An 18,139-nucleotide genomic window follows, 5' to 3' on the forward strand; every position below is an offset into this window, starting at 1 on the left:
ACAATTTTTTTTAACTCAGTCATTTCTCAACCGATTTTCAATATTGAGGCTGTTTTGGAAAGAATATAAACAGAGCTTTCAAAAGATTCACTGGTTTGTACTAATATCACTAAAAAATTATGAGTTATTTGAGTTGAAATATATTTTTTAGTTTTTTTCACGCAATTTTACAATTTAATTCGAAATTTGCCACCTGTTTTTGTGAGAAAGATACTACAATTTCACTAAACTTTTGAAATTATACTCAATGACGAATCAAACAAAAGTGGTTTTGTGAAAATCGGTGAATATTTGGCTGAGTTATATATTTAAAAAAAAAAAAACCAGAATTTTTGGCTTCTATCCCACAATTATTTCGCAGTGCTACAAATGGTGAAAAAACACAAGAACTTCTGAAGTGACCTAGTGTAGGTTGTAGATCTTGTTGAGTGTAACATTCGCTCATACCAGAAATTTTCCAAACACCCCCAAAATCTGAAGTTATGGTTAAAATACGGTTTTTTGGCCCTCAGGGCATACATTTTTTTTTAACTCAGTCATTTCTCAACCGATTTTCAATATTTAGGCAGTTTTGGAAAGAAGATGAACAGAGCTTTCAAAACATTTACAGGTTTGTACTAATATCACTAAAACATGTTGAGTTATTTGAGTTTAAATAAAATTTTTAAGACTTTTACTTGCTATTTTTCAACATAACTTGAAATTTGTCACCTTTTTTTTTTTAAAAAAGATACTACAAATACAATAAAATTTTGAAATAATATTCAATAACGAATTAAACAAAAGTGGTTTTGTGAAAATCGGTGAATATTTGGCTGAGTTATAGTTTTTTTTATGAAAACCAGATTACGTCCGTGATTTATTTGAGCAGAAGCAGGCTCTTATATAGCCCATGTTAATGTTGTGAAAGACCCTGCCTGTTTTGTAATAGCCTTTTAGCTAGGTTTTGTTTTCTACCAGTTTCGGAGACACAATCAATCTCATTTCATGTTGGCCAGCAGCCTTAAATCGACCGCTTGTTGACCTTTCACATACGCAACAATATAACGCTGATCGTACTACGACTTGGAGTGACCACATCCCTGTCACGAACATTTTGCTTGAAGCCGTTTTTCTCTGGCTCTCTGGCTCAATTATACGTCAAGAGGCTGTCAATGCTTGCGAAACAGCCGAATAAGCTCCGTCCATGCGAGATCAACTGTGGCTGCAAGTGGTGTGTAGAAATGCATAAAGCGAAGAACGACTGTTTCGTTTTGAACGTTTTATGGATTTTGTGCAGGACATAAATGGTCACGTTCAAACATGTTTCAACACGTTCTGGAGAGCCCTACATTCAATATAGTTAGAAGCACGCAAAAAATCCGTACAGTAACACATGCGGCACAATGAACAGAGCTTATGATCATATTTTCAACACTAGCGCCCTCATCATCGGCGGCGGCTTCAGGAAACAGTTGTCATGACATCGGTCTGGGAGTGACAAGCCTTTTTTTTCCTTTTTGGATCCTGTTTCTTGGATTCTGTCGAAGTATATAGCAGAAGATGCAGCGTACTCTCTCTCTTTCTCTCTCTCTCTCAGTTACGCAACATTTGATTACGTCGCGGTCGAGGATTTTGTTCGAATTGCTGCTTTAGCCGAATTTACAACCTTCTTTGTTAGGGCGTTTCAACATTTTAAATGAAGTGTATTGAATATTTTAGCAATTTTGTGCAAATGGTGAGTTGAAGAGCTACCTTATTTGGATTTGGACATATATATACACCAAGGTTGTTTTTACGCTAATTTTAGAAATTAGGCGGTTGTTTTTACGGTTTTTTTTATGCGCTGCGTACCCCACGCGTAAAAAAAGACCTTAGTGTAGGGTACCACTGAACAGAGCTTCGTAGTCGCAAGGTTACAAAGTCCGCTTTGACAAACAAATGGTAATAGGTTCGAATCTTAGTAAAACCAAGCCATTCGTTGGCAGAAGAACTTGAAGTATGAGTTTATTTTCAGGCTCTTCCACACAAAACTTCCCTCCAGATTTGATAACCACTGGTCTAAAGCTTTGATAGTATCATAGACTATAGCACGTTACACGCTGTTAGAGTGATAGCTAGCAGGAGGATATGTTAGGGTCGGTAAGGAAGGCAGTAGGGTACTAAGTCTGAAAGAGAAGACAAACAGCACTATAACTTCCGTCCAGACTTAATAACCACTCGTCTGAAGCTTCGATACTATCATAGATTATATCACTCTATACGCTGTTAGAGTGATAGCCTGTAGGAGGATGTGATAGGGTCGATAAGGAAGAAAGTAGGTTACAAAGTCAGAAGGAGGAGACAGAAAGCACTATAACACGGAGCAGGTTGCTTTTCAATAAGTAGCACTGAAAAAGGTTAAAAAAAAACAGCAAAAACGTCCGGACAATGCCACAAAAGATCAAAAAACTACTGGTCGCAGTGAGGTCCATACAAAAAAATATCACTTAACAGTAATAGAACAAACACTATTCGGCACGATCAAGTTTTTACAGTTAAAGTGCATGAAGGTTAAATTAACATTTCACTTTTAACTCTATTGCGAAAATGTTCAATCTTCGATCATTCATTCGTTTTGTTCTTACAAGGACAATTTGTTGTTCAATTTAAAATCGGATATGATGCTGATCGCATCTCTGTACGCTACCCCGATAGTGGGGAATGAGGCACTCTGATAACACAGCGGAAAGCTGTTTTTTTGTGGCAGCTTGTGTCCCATCATCTGCTAATAAGACGATTTGTTTGAGTCGTAAGCAGACTCGGTAACCGCTATTGCTACTCGCTGCTACCACCTACTGCTTTCAGGTATGGACCGTCCCTTCAACCTTCAAGTAGTAAAATGATTGATTCGAGCAGAAGCAGGCTCTTATATAGGTGAAAGAGTGCATTCCTGGTAGGGTATTGGAGGTATAATATTCTGTCGACCGTGTTAGGGAAAGCAAGCATTTAGCGACCAATCAGAGATCGAAATTTGCGTTTCAACAAGACTTGACAGTTTTCAAAAATACAATAGTTCGAATGATCAAATGAAAATTTTCTGCATCCCCAGATATACGTATGCACAAAAGAACAAGGAAAATCCATTGAAAACTAAATGTTTCGTTCTTTGATTTCTTGAGACTTGAACGTTTTTGCTTCTCTTCCAATTTTTAACACTCTTGAAGGGTCGGATTACATGAAACGAAAATGAATTTTGTAACGGCCTATTTTCAAATCATAAAGCCACTAACTGTCAAATGCTTGACTGAGATTGGATTAATAAGCCAGACACGTGTGGAAAGTTACATTCAACTAAAAATTGGTGGAACTTTTTTTGCATGTTGTCAGATCATTTTTTCAATCTATTTATCATTTAAAAAAAAATCCGTTCATAAGAATAACTAGTAGTAAATTTCGAATGAACCTAACAGTGTTCACATTGGCTCAGGAGAATCCGGGAAACAGACTTCTTTTTGTTTGTCAGATAAATAATAAAATGGTAGAAAAGAAGAGAGAACAAAAAAAGAGAGAGAGAGAGGAAGAAACAGAGATATGAAGTGGAAGTGATAGACAGATGGAGTGAGAGGGGATATACTACAGTAAAGAGATTGAGAAAGTATAAAAAAGAGATTCATTAACAAATAGAGAGAGTGAGCAAGACAAATATAGAAATAGAAAAAGTGAGAAAAAAGAGGAGAAAAGAAGGAAAAAAAGAGACAGAGAAAATGGAAAAGAGAAAAAATGGTTGTATGGTACAAAAGCAGAGGGATGGTTGTATGGTACAAAAGCAGAGTTTTTTTCACTTTTGGGTGTGTGAAAATTAGAGTATAAGATTTTTTTTTCATTTTAGCATCTCAGGATCTAAGGATCTTGTAATGTTTTCGTAATTTTTTATGATTTTCATATTAATTTTTCATGATTGCTGTATGTCACTAGGAACATTTACCTTTTGAGGGTTTAAGGATTTGTGGATTTTATGATTTTAAATATTGTCATGTGATTTCATATGTTAGTATATCAAATTATAAGGAATTTATCATTTTATGATAGTGTAATAATGATGATTTTGAAATTTACAAATTTTTAGGTTGTATGGTTACGTATTGTTAGATTTTAGAGTCTTCAGATTTCAACCTTTTAGGATTTTGAAATGTGGATCTGAAGGTCTTAAGATTTATGCTCTAATGATCTCGTGTTTAGGAATTAGGAATTTAGAAATTTTAAATAGCTCATCTGTACAATTGAGCAAATCATGAGAATTTTGAGAATTTGATTTTTTTACGCTTCAATTTTGCTGGACGGTCAATAAACCCAACCGGTAAAACAAACACGATAGTAAAAATGCTCATGCCAGAGATTAGCGAAAGCATTATGGGAATAAATAACAAGTAACATAAAAACATTGTTTCATGATATTTTGACATTTTTTAACATCCTTTTCGGTTTGGCCATTCGCTCAGCGGAGTGGTTTTCTCACGCATAATTAAAACACAAATAAACATATAACAAGCATTCGGGTTCTGTTAATTTGCGGACCCTAATCCACCAGTACACATATACGAGCATATCAATTCCCATTCGCTTTTATTATCGCGGGATTTGAGGTTCACCTTTCTCAGTGACTTGTAACCACATTCGCAAGCAGCTTGTTTGCGATCCTTCTGCATCCGAAATGGCCGCCGGGTGGAAAAACATCCCAACGTTCCTTTTATGTGCGTAGTAGACCCTCAATCCGTGAACTGTAACAATTTTTTTTCGCTTCCAGAGTGTCTTCGCAAAAGCGAACACATAGAACGACACACCCAAAATTAGAAGCAACACGTAGTGAGAGCAACTTTTCAACTTGCAAAGTGAATTCCATTCCTTGCGCCAGATGGTTTCCCCGCGGAGCTTATACAGTACAGAGTGATTACTCTTCATTGCAATCTCGGTCTGTCTAAACAGATGCCGTCGGTTGGTCGCTCGGTGGGCCAAGATCTTTTGTTTTATAAATATTTTAAACCCACCACCGCCCGACCTGATGGTGGAAGGTGCCTAGAGTACATCGTGCGTCCCTTGGTACGTACACTGTCTGATGCTTGCCTACCGTGGACCGAGGGAATCCTCCACGTGCCACTCAGATAGCCTGCAACATTACAGCTTGTACAGCTTCATTCGCTCGGGGCGGGCGTCATGCACAAGCGTTGCGAGTTATGAGGGCCCAAATTGGATGGAAACTTTCAGATTCAGCTAGAGAGAGAAAGATTAAAAAAGTACATCTCTCTGGGTGAATGCGAACCGCCCAAGACGGGCGGGTAAATTCGTGCTTTTGGCTCGACTTCAACTGGCCGCGCAATAATAAAAGCAGTATTATTTTCGCTGAAATATTTACACGATTTCCTGGATAGGCTCATGCTGTCTGCTGAATGGTTGGGATTTCGAAATGCACATGGCTGCACCACACCGTTTTGTTTTGCTTCAACGGAGTAATTTTATTTTCCTGGTAGAGCCGACCCAAGTTGAAATATAACGCGGGATTGGGTTTTGATGGTTGCCTGTTGTTTTGTTTTCGGATTGGATTGTTTTGTTTATATCACTTGGGAAGATTTAGTGCTACCTAATGAACATATTTTAAATTTGCTGTGGGTTTTGGTGGGATTTGTAGCGCTACACAAATTTTGATTGTCGTTCCGGAGATAAGCTTCATCATGCTGCTTCTTATTTCCATTTTTCGCTTTTATGTAGGTAAACTAGTAGAAGTGAGACGCAGTCGTCGCTTGTCGTCTATCTAAAAACTCGTCTCACAAATGTTCCGAAAAGCCATTTAAAAGTTGTACAATAACAATGATTTTTTTACGACAAGTAACAATATCGTATTATACGCATGTTTTGCGTATTTATTATTTTGGTTGCCTGATAACCAATTAAATGTTAATAAGGATAAAATTACCATAAATGCTAATTGAGAGCTGGTTTTGGCTCGGCGTATGGTTGAAATGAATGCTAATCCTCTCGAAGCAAGGAAGTCTTTACTGTGTAACATCTATAAAATGCTGATTCAATTACAGAAAATGTATTCTTTTGCAGCATTTTATATTTTTGCAACATATTTTCCTGCGTTAAAGTAATTATGTTGATCGTTCTAGCTTGTTCGAAATTTCCGCGTACATTTTTGCTGCTACAAACGCAGTTCTGTATTTGTTTTTCGACGGGAGCAGCCTAGATGAAAGATTAAGAAGTGAAAGTAACCCGGCGTGCGTGAGGTTGGGTCTGCTATACCCGACAAGTTTTTAAACACAAATTATTCAACCCGGTGTGAACGAGGCGAGAAATTGTTACACCAGAGGTGGGTTGGAGATACCCATAACTTTGACGTTCGATTTTTATTGCTTCGAACGCTTTGATGCTTAGTAGCATTACTAAAGCAAAACCTTGGTCCTACATTCCGATTCGGAACTTGACCTTGTTGTTTTTTATACACAGACCTCGCAAACAACTGTTTAGCGTACAAGACTATTGCGAGGCTAGCGCCAACAGCCTCTCCCGAGTCGCGACTCGTACCTTCGACGACTGGCTTGCTGAGCCAGCATCGCACCTCGAGACTAGCTGGGAGGGTTTTTATTAGCATTACTACTCATTCCAAAAATACGCTCTTTGAAAATCTTAATCTAGTGTTGGAAGTAGCATTTTCCCCATATATGGCAATGCGGTTAGTTTTAAAACAACGCAACTATGACTTTCTGTGTCATTTACTTTGGCTAGTGCTTATTAATTAATTATTCCAAATTATTCCAAAATTTACCATGATTTAAGCCCTCTCGTATATGTAGGTGTAATTATTCAACGATATGATGCTATAACAGAAAAATCTTTTTTTTTTATTTCTTTATTGAGGTGGCTTTCAACCACAGGCTGGTTCGCCACCGTAACAGGAAAATCGAAAATACTGCCAGTGTATTGTTCAAAAATAGTATCTGCTGTATGAATCGAAAACCGTTGTTTTTAATCATCATATAGACCGTTCCGATAATTATAAATACACTTACCATCAACCGTCGTTTCAAATAACGTGCAGTATTCAACCAAACGTTGGCTGCGTCCTGTTGTTTACATCCAAAAGAAACAGATGCTGTCATTTTTTCTAATATTTAGTGCGAAATTTTGAAAATGCGTGGCCTTTCTCCCGAGCGAAGAAAGCGAATTGTGTACAAGTACTACAAGCGCCATCCAAAACGAAATCCAAAACAAGCTTAATCTGTGAAACCGAGAGCTCGGAAGCTTTATGACAAACTTCTGACCAAAAAAATGGGGTGTGTTATCATGGATGACGAAAACTACATAAAACTGGACTGTAAGTCTCTGCCAGGACCGCAATTTTATACATCACCGATGGGAAAGGATGTCCCTGGACCAGTGAAAGCCATTTACACCGAAAAATTCGGCAAGAAGGTAATGGTTTGGCAGGCCATTTGTGAATGTGGGAAAATATCTCGTCCATTCACTACGAATGACACAATGAATGGTAAAATTTACGTGAAAGAGTGTTTGCAGAAAAGGTTGTTACCCATGGTTAAGCAGCATAACAATCCTCCAATCTTTTGGCCCGATCTTGCTTCCTGCCATTACTCTAAGGATGCACTAGGGTGGTATGAAACAAATAATGTCACATGTGTCCCAAAGGAGATGAATCCTCCAAACTGCCCTGAAATTCGCCCTATTGAAACTTTTTGGGCTTTGACCAAGGCAAAGCTGAGGAAGTATGTCAAACCAGCGGACAATGTTAAAAAATTTAAAAAAGATTGGCTTAAAGTGGTAAAAATGGTCGGAGAACACACTGTGCAAAAGCTTATGAGTAGTGTTAAGAGAAAAGTTAGAGAACTCGCGTATCCTACGAAAAATAATCCCAACTCGAATTGAAACTGGAAAGAAAACACTTATTATCTATATTGCAGAATAAAATGACCCGAAAAATCCTGTATTTTATGTTTTATTCAAGAAAGAAGATGTATTTATAATTTTCGGAACAGTCTATACTTGTCAGTTTTCGATTTACCTTTTTTTTGTTTTGCTGTGTGAAAATTTTGGAATTCATGCCGAGTAAGCCTTATTTATGGGAAGTTTTGATTTTCGTTTTTATTTAAAAAAAACTGCACTCGAGGCATGTCGAATGATCGTTGAAACTTATAGTAAAGACTGCATATGTTAAAAAAAGAACTTGTCGCGAATGGTTTGAACGCTGCGAAAAAGAAATATCTTGACGCTAGAGCTATGCAAATAAAATCGTAGGCGCAGAATTTTAAGTGGAACCATCACATGAGCTCTTTACTGATGACAAACTATGCGTTTGAGCCACATGTTAAAGTAAAAACGGCTAAACGAAAAAAAAAAACAACAAAATGATTCTTACTCACGACAACGTTCGATCACATGTTGCGTTGTTAACCCATTCCCGGCGGGTGATGCCGTATGGCATCATCTGACATCTAAACATTGCTTTCAACCTTTATTACCTGTGTGAGGTTATCACTTTAGAGTACTTTAGAGCTCACCAGGAGCACCAAAATTCACGAAAATAGTTAAAAAGCTATTATCGTTCATTTATTTACAGCTTAAGCTCTAGGTTAAGTCCTGTGTTGACCGGTGTCATTCAATCCATGGAAATAATCATAACTTCTGAATGAATACATTCAATCGTTTTGCTGTCAAAGAAAGTTATTTTGATCATAGATTTTAATGGATTCATTTTTGTTGCTGAAGTACCACAAATAACCTACGAAAAAGGCGTATTTTCATTAAGAGTTCAAATTTTTCCAAACTGAATTTTCAAATATCTCAGAGCGAATGCTTTGCGGTATATTTTTAGTGAAACATTTTTTACGGTTTTTTCATTTTGTAAAGCATCATTGATTTCCTACAATACATTATCAGACAGTTTTTTTTGTACAATTTTTGAGCTGCAATTCTTTAAAACAAACTTACGCCAAAATGCTTACGACCTTTTTGAAAAATTACTCTTGGAGTCTAAGAAATTTGCCTTCCGCGGAAAATACTCAGTTGGCTGAGTCAAATACGTGTGTAAAGTTTTATTCAATCCTAAAATGTTCGATGTTCTACGAAGAGTCATTCTGCATGGAAAAGCTCGTTGCAATAAATATTTGGGTAGAAAGGCCGAGACATAGAAGTGGCATCTCCTTTCTGGGAATACCTACATAAATCTCCGTTAAATATTGTTTTCAGTTTTTCACAATTTTCCAGAAATCGAAATTTACTATAAATATTTAACGGGACACAAACACTTATGGTTCTTACAATGTAAAAATTACCTTTTTTACCGACCGGTTTCGGGTAAGCTGTTACCCATCTACGGGGCGATGTCCAACTAATTAGTAAGAGAGAGTTACAGTTTCAGTTTGGTGAGGTGGAAGAGAGGCGATAGTATGGGAGCATCATCCTCGTTCATAAGCGGCTGTTCCGATGTCATAATATGCATCGACTCCCAAGCATTAAGTTGCGAAGATTTCTTAACACTTTTCAAGATTACCCGAAACCGGTCGGTAAAAAAGGTAATTTTTACATTGTAAGAACCATAAGTGTTTGTGTCCCGTTAAATATTTATTCGTTAGTTCTTACGTTGCACCAAAATTTAAAGTTTAAAGCGAAATTCACTATCCTAGACTTGAAAAAAGTATCGGGCATCATTTTGTCATCAGTGTATGAACATGATTTTCAGTTCTAGGAATATAAATATTAATATTAAGGAGATTTTAATATGTTTGTAATTCTATACAGCTTTACAGAAACCGGAAGTTATTGATTGAATTTCAAAAAGGTGCCCGACAAAACTTTTCGGTTTTTTTTTTGATGCCATTTTAGTACCAATTTGAGGAGTATTTGAAGACTTTTCTCAATCTCACCCAGCTTTCCAGAAAATGCATTTCATCATCTTGGATTTAAAAATGGATATTAAGTTTTTAAACGTCAATTCGGCTCCAAAAATATTCATGCTGGTGGATTTGATTTTCGGTGATTTCCAGTAACCGGAAGTCGCCATCTTTGATTCAAAAATCGGACATAGACATTTGATTACTGGAAGTCGTTCCGATTCCGAAAATGTCCATATTGCAGGATATATGATCGAATCGATTTCAGAAGTTGCAGGTCGCCATCCCGATTGCGTCGAACATCGATATTAGCTATTACGCTGTTACATTAGATATTACCCTCCATGATCTCCATGATATGATCAAGAGCGACTGAAACTCCCCGTGAAAGCAGCCATTAACAACGCAGCGGAAGGTGCTATTGGATTCGTCGAGGGGAGTCGACGTAACGGCTGGTTTGACGAGGAGTACCAAGCGATTCTAGACGAGGAGAATGCAGCGCGAACATTGATGCTGCAGCAAAGGACCCGTCATAACGTGAGTCGATACAAACAGAAACGAAGACAGCAGACCCATCTTTTCCGAGACAAAAAGCGCCACCTGGGAAAGCAGGAGTGTGAGAAAATAGAGTAGCTGTATCGTTCTCAAGTAACACGTAGATTCTACAAACAACTCAACGCATCCCGCGCAGGCTTTGTGCCGCGAGCTGAATTGTCTCGGGATAAAGATGCAGGAATACGGATGAACGTGAGGTGATCGAAAGGTGGTATGTAGTGGAACGAAGCGGTAGGAGGAACGACTTCGTCAATACAGCGGATGAGGGAGACACACCGCCCTCACGATAAGTGATGTTAAGGTTGCTATCAAGCAGCTCAGGAACAACAAATCAGTTGAAAGGATGGCATCTCAGCAGAGCTTATCAGCCTAGGCCCGGACAAGGAGTAAGATGCCCAGTATACAAGAATGGCGAAAAGTTGGAATGTAAGAACTACTTAGCGATCACGCTTCTTAACGCAGCCTACAAAGTGTTTTTCCAGATCATCTTTCGCCGTTTCTCGCCTCTAGCAGAAAGGCTTGTGGGAAGTTATCAAGCCGGTTTTGTGGATGAGCGATCGATAACGCACCAAATCTTTACGCTGCGAGATCTTTAAAAAGTGTCGCGAATACCAGGTCCCCACGCACCACCTATCCATCAATTTAAGGCCGCTTAGGATACTATCTATCGTGTAGTACCACAAAAGATCAAAACAATGGTCGCAGTGATCCAAACCTTAGAAAAAAAAATCAATCGTGTAGGCGGTGATGAGTCTGAGGTGGTTGACGAATTTGTGTACCTCGGATCATTGGTAATGTCAGACAACAACTGCAGCAGAAAAATCCGCAGACGTATTGTAGCTGGAAGTCGTGTCTACTACGGACTCCACAAGACCAAGTATACCATGTACAGGACGGTCATAAGACCGGTAGTCCTCTACGGGCACGAGCCATGGACAATGCTCGAAAAGGACTTGCAGGTACTAACCGTTTTTGAACTACGTGTGCTTAGGACCATGTTCGGCGGAGTATGTGAGGATGGCGTATGGAGGTGAATAATGAACCACGAGCTGGCGCAACTCTACGGCGAGCCCAATATCTATAAAGTCGTTATAGCTGGACAGGTACAATGGGCGGTACATGTTGTAAGAGTGCCCGACACCAATCTCGCAAAAATGGTGTTCGGTTTGAACCCGGCCGGCACAAGACGTAGAGACGCGCAACACCCTAAGTGGTTGGACCAAGTGGAGCAAGATTTCGGAAATGTAAGACGCTCAAGAAACTGGAGACAAGCTGCCATGGACCCACTGCGCTGCCGTAACATTGTGACGCAGGTGAAATCCTGAGGAATGTTCACGAGGAAAGTAAGTAGGTAGTGAAGCTTTTAACAACTTTGGTAACACGACGTTGTCGAGCGTTGTCATGCAGTAGAATTTATTTTTTCGTGCCCCTGCTCGTAATGTGGCCCGTTGCTCGATGTTAAATCATAAAGAAAAAGTGGCTGGGCAGTAGGGTGTCCCAAAAAAATCGATGTTGAAAAAGTCAAGATGCTCAGCCCTAAATTGAAAGATAATGTTATTTATAGTATTTTTGTAGTACATTTGAACTTTCTAAAAAATCGTTTTTAGGTTGCCCAAACTTGATTTATGAAAATTTGACTTTTTTAAGCTACGAAACCACTCTTTGGCACTTTTTGCAATTCCGTGCGATCCCCACATTTTTCCATATATTTTTTTATTTTTTGAATGTTTTACATGGTTTGATTCTGCATTGCATTCAGTTTTTTGGCTCACAGAAAAATCATCACATCACAAAAAAGTGAATTTTCCCCATATTTTTTAGATAAAACCCTTTTAAACATATACAAATAAAATTTTCATTCAGAAACAGAAACTTTTACTGGAAAGCGGAATTTATGACGAAAATTTACATAGAAAAAGATCCTTGATATCTTATCGGGGGGCTGAGATATTGCCATTTTTATATGTGATGGAAAACTTAGCAATTTTAAAAATATTTCAAATAACTTTTTTGCTTTTTGAGATAAAAATGACAACGTTCAGAAAACATATGCATTTCTGGGTGGCTTATAACTTAGTAGAAGGTTTAAACATTGGGAAAAATCTAGGAAAAAATTTAGAACGAAAATTAGGATTTTTAGTGTCTTCTCATATAAAACTTTATGTGGCTCGTAATATGTGATAGATAGAAACATAATGTCTTTGACAAAGTTCCTTGGTCTTAGATAACCTAAAACTTTGTCGAAGACACCTTGCGTCTATTTCAATTTGATTGAAAAATAAATTTTTTATCTCACTCAATAGTGGATTAACCACACATCATTTTACATTAAAATATGCATTTTTGAATATTCTGAAACTTCTCCGAATATATGTTATGGATATAACCAAAGTTTAAATCACTATTTTGGTAATTAATCGCACAAACGGCGAAATAAAACACAGTGCAATGGAGATATTAAGCTTTAGTTGCATTTTTATACAAATGCTTAGTGTTCCATCATGTGTGAAAATGTCAATATCTCAGCTTCCCGTTGAGATATCAAGGATATTTTATTATGTAAATTTTCGTCATGAATCTCGCATTTCAGTTAGAATTTCAGTCCATGACTTACAATTTTGTTTTGTATGTGTTTCAACGGGTTTTATCTGAACATTATGGGAAAAAATTACTTTTTTGCGATGTTTAATGAGTTCTGTGAGTCGAATAACAAAATGCAATGCTGAACTAAACCATGTAAAATATTCAAAATTAACCATAAAAAAAATATATATATATGGAAAAATTTGGGAATCTCACGAAATTGCAAAAAGTGCCAAAGAGTGGTTTCGTAGCTTAAAAAAGTCATTTTTCCATAAATAACGTTTGGGCAAACTGAAAACGATTTTTTAGAAAGTCGAAATGTACTACAAAAATACTATAAAAAACATTATCTTTCAATTTAGGGCTGAGCACCTTGACTTTTTTAACATGGATTTTTTTTGGGACACCCTACTGGGCAGGTATCTTCTGATACCAAAACAAACTGTTCCTGCGTTTGGCATGGATCCTCATTGAGCAATTTAGCCTCTTCGAACGTAAGAATTCAGAAAACAGGATTATAAGTTTCCATTAAACTCTACTAGAAATTTGAGAAGTAAATATTGAAAATATTACTAGACCGTACAAATACGTATTTCGACTGCGACATACAGTCATCATCAGTGCTTATGTGGACTCTTCTTCACGAAAACATCGAACTTACCGTCTTTAAAGTGACGGAATAAATTACAGCACGTTGTTTCACTTGGAACAGCATTTCCGTAAACTTTTTTTAAACACTCGATGCGCTTCAGCCACCATTTGCTTTGAATGAAATGAGGAAAGTTGTTCGCAATGACGATTGTTTGAGCTGAATTAGACATTTTCGAACAATTTATAACAACGACGCCACAAAAAAAATCACTAACATGTCAGAGCGGTCCGTTTGGCAGGTGTCTCAGCTTGGGTTATCATCTTTTAGATAAGGCGCCATCTATTGACTGAAAGCGTTACCTTAGTTGCACACTTATATTTTATTATTTATTTCATTTTAAAATTTCAATGATTTTGCAATTCGGATGCTTCAGTAAGTTTACGCAATGCTTCTTGTTGTTTTTATTTTTGAAAATAATTAATATAAATTCCTTGATGTGAAATGCTGAACCCTTGTTTTGTCCACGGTTATGAATCGATGCGAAAATTCGGCTCTGTTGCTTTCTTATATCTGAAACATGAGTAAATCATCTTAACTATTTACACGGCTCATAGGACTTTATACTCGTATTCATTTACGATTTCAACGTAAGACTAATCCAGATTAGAATTCAGAGTCCAGTTTTGATGTCGGTTGGAGTTGAACCTTTCGAATCAAAGTAGTGAATGGTCATAAGTTATGACCACAATTACAAAAACAGTGTCTTCAAACTTCAAATTTACGCTGAGTATAGCGTTTTCAAAGTAACCAGTGCCATCCATTAGTCAAGCAAGTGATTTCTAGTATCGTTGTGCCTGAGAAATAGTTTCTGGTTACGCCACTGCATCATACAAGTAAAATAAAAAAAAGTAAATATTTATTTTATGTTCGTTAATCGCAAATTTTTATTTCTGTGATTCGATTATTCGGAAAACTCGATTATGCGGAATGAAATTTTTTTTTGATGTTCCGGATAATCGAGTCCGACTTGTATACTTCAGTTTTAACATGTTTTGAAGTAGAATTACTTCGCAGGCGGTGTAAAATAGGAATCTAAAAATTGAACACTTTTCAACGCATTTCTCTTATTCTTGTAGCAATCGGTGGAAAAGTTACGCATTCGCTGAAATGCAAAGAATTTTTTTACTGTTCAAAAATGTTAAGCCTTGTTCAAACGCAGATCCTAAGCTTTTCCCAACAAGGTCGACAGAATATTATACCGGGTTAACCGTGAACGCATTATTTGGGCTATATTAGAGCCTGTCTCTTCTCAAACCAATAATTTTACTAGTGGATGGTGACTAGGACGGTTAGTATCGGCAGCGACTAGTAGCAGCGGCAGCGGTAGTGGCAGCGCCACTTGCTGCTGCTGTGTGGTAGAAGCGTCAGCGTTGGTGTAGTGGTATTTCTTTTAATAATAAACTGCCTTTCTGCGGTAGTTGCAGCATAGAGGTAGTGCCAGCTGCAGCGGTAGTGGTAGCAGTATATTATACCTAGTTAACCTAGACTACACTATTTGAGCTAATAAAAGCCTGTTTCTGCTCAAAGCAATCATTTTACTAGTGTATGGCGACTAGGTTAGTATCGGCGAATAGCAGCAGCGACAGCGGTAGTGACGGAATCCAGAGAAAAGCTGTCATATTTTAGCGGCATAAAAACGGGGATGCAGGCAATCAAAATCTTGAGGCCGTCAAATTTTCAGTGTATTTGCTCGTTTATTTATTAAAATTTGGTCAAAAATAATTGAAAGTTCAATTTATTCTAGTACTACTGCCGGTAGAGGTACAAGACATCTGGAGCAGAGACAGAGGTAGTGTACGGAAAATTCGATTTTATTTAAATTGCTGTCGTGTCAAGCAGGAAAAGGTACCGTTGCAAGCGGTTGGGTTTTTCTTTTGTTAAGTAATTCTACTTCAGCATGCGGTCGTGGCTTTGCACACAACTTTCGTGCACAACGTGAGTTGTGCAGTAAATTTCAAATAGCTTTTGCTTGCAAAACAAGATTCAGATAAATTTGGCAGCACTGGGTGGCTTATACACTAAAGTTTCTTATAACGCGATTATTTTTTACGTGGATTTCGGAATTTATGCCGTTTTTCAACACGGATTTTGGAATTTATGCGTTTTTACACGCAAATTGCCCAGAAAAGTCGTTTTTTACGCGGCATGTTTTTAATGTTTTTTTTTTAATTTTCAAATCGTTTATTTAGAGTGCCCAATGTGTTTATTTTATCCTATTAATGAATATTCAGTATTTTGTTTCACCCTTTTTATATTTTTTTCCTGATTTTAACCTCGATTCGCAGGTGTAAACAACACTGCTATTGCTTTTTTTCGACCGTATTTGGCATGAAGGGTTAAGAACCTTCAGCAAATGAAGGTAATTACGTCGATTTCAGGATGTATGCGTTTTTTACGCGAATTTCGGAATTTACGTGTTTTTTCCACGTGCTACGTATCCCCCGTTAAAAAAATACAATTGCATTTTGGGCTATTGCAGTTTTATTAATTCGTTAAAAGAAGAGGTTGTGTATAAGACGCGACCGCAAGGCTTATGTAGAATTATGAACTTCCAAACTGCGCCTGGAGTTAATTTCCGGACTCTGGGCATATTTCTGATTCCGAAAATACCCAATTGCGTCTGGAGTCGATTGTAGGTCGCTGGGTAGCGTTCCGATTTCGGCAGTACTCATATTAAATCACACTATTTAGTCATTCTGTCTATTTTACGGTGACCGTAAGTCAACATCTTGAGTTGATTCTCGACTTCTGGGCATCATTCTGGTTTCGGAAATATCCGTATTGGGTGGTTTACGGCTCTCAGGCCATTTTTCCAGAAATCAAAATTCAGCATTATCAACTTTAAAATGGCATATGAGGTTTAAATTCGGCCTCTGGATATTATCTCCGTTTTAAAAATCCCCGTATTGGATGGGATGGTATTTGGAATTGTTTTCGGCCCTAATTGGTGGGCGCTTAATTTAATACAATCAATAGTACAGTAGTTCGCATCATAACATCAATATTTTCCGCATTTTGGTGGACGCTTAGCTAATTTTACAATCGATTGCTGCAAGAATGAAGGGAATCTGTTGAAAACTGACTGAGTTATAAGTATTCGGGATTGGACAATTTCTTTTGTTGACATTAGACGTAATTCTACGTCAAAAAGATTCTAGTCATTTACATATGAAGAGCAAAAATATTTTTTGCGATAGAAACATTCAATGGGTAAACTCACCTCAGCTCGTGACGTAATTCCTTCAGCCAGACTCCAACGACGTAAACCCTTTCTGTTATTTCAACACTGCTGGTGTATTTTCACGATAATTAAATACAAAGCTGCTTCTAATAAACCCGTGCTAATAAAGCCAACACCGAACTAAGAATCGCTCCAATCGGCAGCAAGGTTTCGGCTTCACTTGAACACAGATTGCACTTCGAGCTGTTGAAGCTGCTGATAAATGATTCGTTTGCAACCGAAACATAATACCGATGACACAAAATGGACTCACAACTTAATTGGAAGCTTTAAACGAGCAGCGAATTGAAATTTTCAACACTTGATTTCGGTTCACACCACTTTTCACAGTCCCCGTCTGCTCTCTTCATTATCTCCCCCCTCTGTTTCGAGTGGAAAATGTTCGACGTTTTTTTGTGTGCACTTTTCACTGTTCACGATTTTTGCGCGTTCGTCTCTCCACTTCAAGTGTGCTACTGCTCGATATTTTCACTGGATTCGAGTGCTGCTGCTTAGGCCACATTTGCTGTCCAGTTTCGACAGGTCGCTTAGTTACTACAGTACTTCCATCTTATCTCGTACCGTTGAATGGCGATTCTCTTCGACGGGGGATCGTGAACTGCTAGCTGCTGGAGGATCGGGCTTCTATTGGCGAACAATAGCAGCCTCATTTTTGATAACCGCCAAGCCGCTGAAGACCGCACCGTTGTTGCAGTGCTGCGCCGCAAAAGGATAACGAATGGAATGGCGCGCTGCAGCTGCACGGTCGCGATGGTAATTATCGAAATGGCGCACTATTACTGCTGCGAAAAAGCGGGATTAAAAAATCCGGATAATTATGGGCACGCTGGAAACAGGATTTACTATTCAACCTGCCAAGTGAAAAAAAAGTTCAACGACAATTGCCTTCTCTCCAGAGAGATAGCGTCACATTTATGCAATTTTGTAGTAATTCCTTTGGGGGGAGGTGATGTGCAAACGGGGTGGAATCTGTGCCCTGCTCTGGTAGCTGCGGTTGCCTCTATTGTTTGGTTGGCAGTGGTTCCGGACTCGCGAGTTTTGTTGTTTTTTTTTGCTCTCTCTCTCCCTCTTTTCTATCGTTTGCTTTGCTCCCAGGGTTGTCACTTGAGCAATGGCTTTGTGTCCCTAGTAGTGTGTAATGAAAAAGTTAGCCGGCCCTTTGTTAATTATTTCTTCTTTGCAGCGGCATTTCGAGACCTCGTTGCTGGCGCGCGATACTTGTGGTGGTAGTACTTTCAGACAGCTGCG

At 38.1% G+C, this 18,139-nt stretch overlaps 1 protein-coding gene across 4 annotated transcripts in view; it reads right to left on the minus strand.

The window, feature by feature from the left end:
• Positions 1 to 18,139, minus strand: part of LOC129729467 (uncharacterized) — a 502,529-nt gene that overhangs the window by 87,404 nt on the left and 396,986 nt on the right. For all 4 annotated transcript variants that reach the window (XM_055688058.1, XM_055688057.1, XM_055688056.1 and 1 more), the window contains exon 4: positions 16,871 to 18,134. The gene's annotated coding sequence lies outside the window, so the exon portion shown is untranslated. The remainder of the gene's footprint in view (positions 1 to 16,870; positions 18,135 to 18,139) is intronic.

This window comes from Wyeomyia smithii, chromosome 3, assembly GCF_029784165.1.
Source record: "Wyeomyia smithii strain HCP4-BCI-WySm-NY-G18 chromosome 3, ASM2978416v1, whole genome shotgun sequence".
NCBI classification, from domain to species: domain Eukaryota; kingdom Metazoa; phylum Arthropoda; class Insecta; order Diptera; family Culicidae; genus Wyeomyia; species Wyeomyia smithii.